Genomic DNA, 8,310 nt, shown 5'->3' with positions numbered 1-8,310 from the left:
AGAAGGAATGAGGTGAGACCAAGAGGAAGGACTACTTGTTGGAGATAAGATATTTTGGAATGGAGGGGAGCTCTGGTGGTCTAGTGGCAAGAAGCTGCACCGCAATTCCAGAGACGCATGGTTCGAATCCACCAGATGCTCTGCCGGGAAAGGAGGGACAGTCTCCTCCTGTACCAGTCAGATCTAATCTGATGGTCCACAGACACACACACAAAAAAAATAATAATTAAAAAAAAGATATTTTGGATTGAAACAGAGTTGGGGGGAGATATGGAGGCTGGAGGTGGATTCTTCTCTGAGGGGGTTGAAGCAGGCCCCCTCTGGTGCTGTGGACGAGGGCTGGCAGGAATCACAACTGAGGGGAGATGATCCTGGGATCTGCTGGGGTCCCTGGAGAGTGACAGGGCAGTGACAGAAGCAGGTGTCCATGACCAGGCTGGCCCCACAGAGGGAAAGAGTGGTGTGGCGAGGCCAGGTCACTGGAATTGTGTCCTCGTAAACCACTCCGTAAGGCCTCTCTCCCAGGACATGACTATTCGGTGGAGGTCTGCAGGGCATGCTGTCCCATTTTCCCGCAGCGTCCTTGGCCAGGCCTGAAGAGAAAGCTCTCACACCACTCTCCTCTGCTCAGCCTGCTGGCATCTCAGCCTTGAGGGCCCCTCGGGCAGGAAGCTCGGTTTTCTGTCACCTGTGTGTGGGCTCATGGGTCCTGTGTCACTCTGTCCTCATTTCTTTCCCCAGAATGGAGATGGCAGAATCTAGAGTCTCTAGTTTCTCTGGGCGAGGTCTGGCTGGGGAGAGGCCTGAATGGCAGCAAGCTGCTTATTTGGGGGTGTGGAGGAGGAATGGACTACAAAACCTTGCTCTCCTCTGTGACTGGGAGAAAAGAAATAATAATCTGGTCATTAAACAAACAAACAACAGTGAGTTTGGTAAAGTTTAAGAAGATGAAAAAATCATGCGTCATCTCATTCTTGCCAGTAAGGGCTCTTTCCTGCCTCCTCGTCTTGGTAGTAAGCGCTGGTGAGTCGATTGTGACTCACGGCGAACCCGTGAACAACAGCTCCGAACCTTGCCATATCCTGCGCCATCTTCATGATGATCTGATACCTTTGAGCGCATTGTTACAATCGTTGCACTTATCCTTCTCGTTGAGGGTCTTCCTCTTTATTGCTGAACTTTCCCAGCCTGATGACTCTTCCCAAGGACTAGTCCCTCCTGACAGCATGCCCAAAGTAAATGAGATGACATTTCACCATCCTTGCCTCTAAGGAGCATCTTGGCTTCACTTCCTTCAAGACGTGTTTGTTCATTTGGCGGTCCGTGGAACATTCAGTACTCTTCTTCAACACCACAATTCAAAGACATCGACTCTTCTTCTGTCAACTTTATTCTCTGTCCAGCTTTCAGATGCATAGGAAGCAATCGAAGATACTATGGTTTGAATGAGACACACCTTAGTCTCTAAGCTGATACTCTTGCTCGTTAGCACTTTAGAGAAGTCCATTGTTTCCGGTCTAGACAAGCGTATGGCAACAAATGTCAACCAAACTTGATACCCCAGTCCTAGTTTCCTCTAGTGACTGTCACACAAGGAACTAGTGAAATAGACAGTTGCTCTGCTCTGCCCTTCTAATAGAAGAGCCTCAGAAGAAAGCCCCCCTGAGAGTCCTGGCCACCAGCTGGGCTCGGTGCTGCTTGGGGCTCACAGGGCCCAGACTTCCCAGCTCCCCAGGGGTGAACCAGAGCAGTGGCTCAGGGTCCTTGTATACACAATGATGTCACCGATGCAATTAGCCCGCTGTCCTGCTCCCTGTTGCTGGCTAATGTGTTTTTCCACTCCCAGGAGTCCCGGCTTGGGGTCATCTGCCAGCTTGGTCCTTTGCCCACGGAGGGTCACCAGCAGGGAATGGCTGGAGCCCAGAGGTTCCAAGGTTGAGCCCCTTGGCCTGGTCATTTCCCTCTCCCACGAATCCCCTTCATTTTCCCACCCTGGCTTGTTTGTTTTGGGAAGGAGCCCAGAAGGAGAAAAACAAACAGCAGCTGGGTCAGCCTGAGCCTGGGGGCCCCCCTCCCAGCTCGTCCTCAAGCTGCCTTGGGCCTCCCTCCAGCCTGGAAGCCAGGGTTTCCTGCGAAACTCCTCACGAGTGGCTGTCTTCTCCCTTCCTCGACCTGGGCATCCTGACCTCAGGGTCTGGGGGCCGCAGGGCTCCCGTTTCTGTCTCTACTCAATTGGAATTTCCAGTCTGATGGGAGACACACAGGAAGCCCCAACCTCAATGGAGAGGCAAAGTTCTTAAGGGAAGGACCACAGTCTCTGTGCTTGGGAGAGACTGTTGGTCACATCCCAGACAGAGTGGGGGAGGCTCAAGGCTGGTGACCCTGGAAAGGCCAGCCTCCTTCTGGGGCTGCTATGTGGGGAATGTCGGTCCATGCCTGATTGTCCCAGTAGCCTGGCTGCCCCTGCAAGGGGTGCTCACGTGATTGTGGAGAGAGGCAATGCAGTGTCTCCATCTGGCTGGGGTCAAGAATCCACCTTCCCCAGTCCTGTTCCTCCTCAGGGCTTTGCCCCAGGGCTGGGAGGCTGCTGTTCACCTAGATTTGATCTGAGGGGTTAGGGAAAGGAAGGAAGCCTGGGTCTTACTCTCATTTGTGGCTGCAGGAAGCAGCTGGTACCCACCCCACCTGTGTGCCAGGCCTGAGCCTGTGCTGGCCGCCGCCTCTGCCCGCTCTTTGCTTCTTGAACGTGAGACCGTGCTTTACTGCTGACTCCCATCACTGCAATTGTCTTGTCTCCACATACAGGGCTTTGGTCTTCTCCACTTTACAGATGAGGAGAGTGAGGCTCCATGCAAGGGAGGAACTGGCTGTGACTGGGGGGTTTTAGGGAACAGAAGGAATCTGTTTCTCCAGTTGCCTGTCACTATGACCTAGACTGGATTGTAGATTTTTTTCTTCTTTTTTTAAATTTTTTATTATTTTGTGTGTGTGTACCGTCAAATCGTATCTCACTGGTACAGGAGGAGATTGCCCCGCCTTCTCTAGCAGAGCATCTGGTGGATTCAAACTGCCTACCTCTGGGATTGCAGTGCAGCTTCTTGCCACTAGGCCACCAGAGCTCCCTTGATTGTAGATTTTTATACTTGGGTTAGGTACTAATCTACTTAACATTATTTCTAGTTCAAAGTTACAGGTCTCTTACATTCAAAGGGGCAGTTTATATAGAGTCTCCAGTAAACAGACAAATTAAGATACACAGTTCACACATGGCAAAGAAAACAGTCTTCAAAAGACAAACGCTAATTCAGAAAAATGCATTTCACTTCCTGGTAAACAGTTTAAGGTAATCTGCATGGCTATAGAGAAGTTGAAACAGATTGAGCACTAATGTGAATTAGAGGGTTCAACCAGTTTTGCAGGCTGTCTGGAATGAGATTATAGTGTTAGATATTTAGCTATACTGTGTGTTATAAGGGTAAATATACATGTTGTGTGTGTGTATATATGTGTGTGTGTACCTTCCAGTTGGAACTGACCCATGGCTGACCCTTCAAAGACACAGAGTTCGAATCTACCAGCAGCTCCGTGGGAAAAAGATGGGCAGTCTCCTCCTATCTGATTTACTGCCTCTGAAAACCCTCTGAAGGGTCAGCTATGAGTTGGTTCAAGCTCACCAGGACACAACAACAACAACATGTTAAAGTCTAGAACAATCTTGAACTTATTAATGCTACCCTATCAAGGGCCCTTGTATTTAAATGTCATTTGGGCCTGAGGGTCTATTGCCTATTGCTGTTGCTATGTTATTTCATTTTGGAGGAACATACTTCTAAGATGTACAGCACTCTTCTGTCAATTTGCTGCACTAAGATAATCTGGGTTTTCTGTGAAGCTGAACCTTGTGCCATTGGGGGATCAAATGCAATAACGGTTGCCCATGGTGAACAGTATTTGGTGGAGCTCCCAGTTGTTTTTGGGTTTTTAAAAATTTTTTTCTTTTTAAAAGAATTAATTTTAATGAAAGTTTACAGAGACTTAGGGTTTCCAATCATTCATTGTTGCGCTTTTCTCCCTGCCCACTGCCTCCCCACTGGAGCTCCCAGTTTTAAGGTGGGTTTGGAAGCAGGAGTGGTATCCACTTCTTAAACCACATGCCTCTGGAAACTCTGTGAACTTGAAGAAATGACAATAGTTGCAGAAAGGCATAGGGTTGCTATGAGTCGTTATCGACTTGACAATGAACAACAACAACATCATCGAGGGCACACGGCCAGGGAGGGATGAGACCACACAGAGCCACCAGTGTGGGAATCTCATCTTTTCTTGCTCCTGCACACAGTTCCTTTCCTCTGTCACTGTTTGAGCCCAGGTCCTGGGTCTTCATAAGATGCTGACCTCTGGCCCTCAGAGCCCCTGGGGTCCCTAGTCCCCTGCTCTTCTCATGCCCAAATGCCATGTCTCTGATCTTGGCTCCAGTGCAGCATCTTGGGCAGCCCTCCCCATTCCTGCTTGCAGGTGTCTTATTGACACTTGGCACCCTGCTGCCCAGCCCAGCTGTGCCTGTCACTGGCTGTCCCCAGGGCGTGCCGGCTGAGACAGGAGCCTGGTGTAGTTCCAGTGGAGGTTATTTTTAATGTCAAGGTTGGGCCACACTTTTCTGGGACAGTCTTGGACTTAGGGCAGCCAGTGCCAGCCCTCTTCTGGGTGGGCCATGCCAGGAGGTGGTTGAAATGAACAGAGCCTCACTGCTGTCACCAAGATTCTTACCAGTGTGGACAGGATAGAATTGGAATGGGAATGACCTTTCTCCTATTGTCTTCAAGGCCCATCTCTTCTCTCCCAGCGGCCCCTTCTCCCTTCCTGTCTCTGTCCCTGACCCCACCCTGGGATCTTCTAGCTGGCGTCTTCCTCCTGTGGTGCCAACAGCAGAGCATGCTGCTAAACAAAGGCCCCCCATTCAACTCCAAAAGCCGCCCTGTCTGGTCTCTGCCCGCCTCTGGCCAGGGCACATGGGCAGGGCCGCGTCTGTCTCGCTCGCTTCCACCCAGGCTCTTTCCAGGGGCATTGCGGAAAACTTGACAGGGCGCGGCCCCTCCATCCTGGGAACTGCAAAACCAGCACTTCTGTTTCTTGTGAGAGAATTTCTCTAGTTCTTCTGGGGAAGAAGGTGGGGCTGGTTGCCAGTCCTGCCTGAGGTCTGACCGCTAGCTTTCCTGTTGTAACAGCTCTCTCCATTATCTGTTGTCAACTGAGGGTAAAGTATATTCATAAGTATTAATAAAGAGAGAGAACATCAAGAATGTGTACGTAAACAGAGGTAAAGCAGGAGGTGAACAGTTTGAACAACTGAAGTGCTGAACTCAGCTTTCCTGTGTCTTCATTGAAAATTGCCAGGAAGTAAATCACAAAGAGAATTCAATGCAAATGAAGCTAAGCTCTTTCTCTTGAAAACCTTATGCTTGACTCAGGAGGGAGGGGTTAGAATTGTGTAAATGCTGTAAGGTCTGCCTTAGTGACTACCCCTGTCAATATCTAAAGTCTGCCTTAGTGCTTTCGGGTGAGTTCAGTTTGTATCGGTGCCTCTTCTCATATCCTGATATGTTGTTGTTGTTGTTATGTGCCGTTGAGTCGTTTGCGACTCATAGCGACCCTATATACAACAGCCCTAAACCCTGCTCTATCCTGTGCCAATCGCATTGCCTCTGACACACCCATCCCAATTACCCCAGTCACTGAATCAGTCCACCTCATAGAGGGTCTTCCCCTCCTGTGCTGTCCCTCTACCCTACCAAGCATGATGTCCCTCTCCTTACAACATGTCCAAAGTATGTCAGATGGAGCCCCAGAATCCTTGCCTCCAAGGAGTAGCCTGGTTTAACCCTCTCCAGGATGGATCTGTTTCTTTTCTTGGCAGTCCATGAAACATTCAATACTCTTGATATAGCATTTGGTTTATTATAAATATTTAGTATGAAATTGGGCTTCCCACAATTATCCTTCAGTCAGGAAGACTTCTAGGGGGTGATGTCCTTTCTACGAGCCCTATCCATCTTCATCTTCTCTTGTCTGTCTTGGGAATCTTGGTTTCTTAGTCTTAGAATTTTAGATCCTAAAGTTCCTTACACACCCAAGATCACCTGGGCTGCCTTTTCTGTAGATGAAGCCCAGAGACCAGAAGTGATTGCCCAGGGACACCCTTCCTGTTGTGGCACAGTAGACTCTAGATCCTGAGATCCCCAGCTCTGAGCACTGGTCACCCAGTGGCTTCCTCTTCCCTTTGGTGAATGGGACCCAGACCCTTTTACATGCACCCACAGCCCCTCTCCTCTCATTCTCTGCAGTGGGATGTTTGGCTGAGTCTCTCTTTTCACCACCAGGGGGTCCCTCTGCCCTTAGGAGCAACTCATTGTGAGACCAACTTGTGAGATCTCAACTTGGATTTGAGTGAAACTTTGCCATTTTCTCCACTTGCAACCCCATGTCCTCTCCTAGACACTGAAAATAACAGGATGCCTGCCATGGTGGCTGGATGGAAAGAATAAGATTCATTTGCTAATAAAGGCAACCAGGCCCCTGCCTCATGGCCTCTTCTGACCTCTGTGTGGGTCTATCTCATCCTGGACAGCTGTCTAGCCCTTGGCTCCAGGTCTGGGCTGGACAGCGTGGCAAGGACAAGGCTGAGGAAAGACCTCTCCGTGAGCTCTAGTCCCTCTCTTCTGGTTCTCTGCGCCTCACCTGACAAGCCCCAGGGTTGGCCAGCTGACAACTGGGGATGGCCATTTTCTGGTGACACGTGGTCTGACCTGAGGTGACTGAGGCATCATCTCAGCCCTCCACCCAGCAAAGTAGCATTTTAGAGATTGTTTTTGTTTCCCAGGGGCTCTGGGTGGTGCAGTCAGTTAATATGCTGTTAATCAAGTTTGGCCGTTCAAATCCACCCCCAGGTACCTCGGGAGGAAGGCTGGTGTTTTTATTTCCAAAACATCACCCAATGAAAAGCTTTACACAAACAGGATCACTATGAGTCAAGGTTGACTGGGTGACCACTGGACTTTTTTGGTGGTTTATTTGTTTTTTGGGGCTACTGTAACAGAATACTACTAGCCTGTACCATCTCATATTTCTGGAAGCCAGAAGTGCTCAGAGGGGCCCCTCTGAATGCTCTGGAAGGGTCCTTCCTTGCCTCTTCCAGCTTCTGTGCCTTTGCATGCCAGTCACTCCTCTCTCTGCTTCCCTGTGTGTCTCTTCCTCTGTATCAAATCCCTCTCAGATAAAGATATCTGTCACTGGATTTAGGGCCCACCCGAATCTGGTATGATCTCATCTTAGCGAGATTACATCTGTAAAGACCCTGTTAAGACTTGACTTTGCCTTTGGGGAACCCTTATTAGTTGCCACCTAGCTGACTAGACTCCCAGCAGCCTCTCATACACCATCCTTGCCACCTCTGCTATGTACAAGCCCGTTGTTACAATCACTGTGTCAATCCATCTTGTTGAGGGTCTCCCTCTCTTTCTCTCTATTTTTGCCAGCATGATACCTTTTTTCTAAGCTCTGGCCCTTCCTGACAACATGCCCAAAGTATGTGAGATGAAGTTTCACTTTCCGTGCCTCTCTGGACAATCTTAATGCTACTGTATTTACTGATAATGTTTCTCCTTCTTTGTCCAGTATTTGGACTTCGGGTCTTCCCCTTTGACTTTTTCTTCCCTGGGACAGCTCCTGTGACAGCCTTGCCCCTCCCAACCATCCTGTATTCTCTCTTGGGCCTCAGCGTTGCAGCAGGAAAGGTTGAGGGACAGAGGAGGGTCCTGGGCAGTGTCTTCTGGAGTCTGACCTCTCTGAGCCTCTTGGTTCCTTCCCTGGGTCGCTCCACCTACTTGCAGCTGGGGAAGGGGTGTACAGGGGCTCCTTCCGGGACAGTCACCATTGGAGGATGCTTGGTCAGCATTTGGACACATCTGGCAGCCAAAGCTTCTGCCTGCTGTTCTGGGTCAGGTTTATCATCCTGAAACTCTGAGTCACTGAGGTGGCGGGAGGAGAGAGGAGGCAGTTGGGAACCTAGGTGGCTCCTGCTTTTGCCTGTTTCAGGTGTGCTCTTGGCCTGGGGAGGGCCTGAGAGTCACCATAAAAGGCGCGAGACCTGAAACCTGAAGGACCATTCGTCATCCCTGGCTCTGGACTGTCCTATCCTTGGTGTGCTTTGTTCCTGGGGTGGGGCTTGGTTACACAGCCACCCACCCTCATCCTCACCTGGTCCTCCATCACAGCAGGGTTTGGGTGCTGGGTGGGGGAGGGCGTGGTAGCTGG

This window comes from Elephantulus edwardii, unplaced genomic scaffold (assembly GCF_000299155.1).
Source record: "Elephantulus edwardii isolate Elephantulus edwardi_28Jun2011 unplaced genomic scaffold, EleEdw1.0 scaffold00340, whole genome shotgun sequence".
Classification (NCBI taxonomy): Eukaryota; Metazoa; Chordata; class Mammalia; order Macroscelidea; family Macroscelididae; genus Elephantulus; species Elephantulus edwardii.
Note: the sequence above shows the minus strand (reverse complement) of the source record.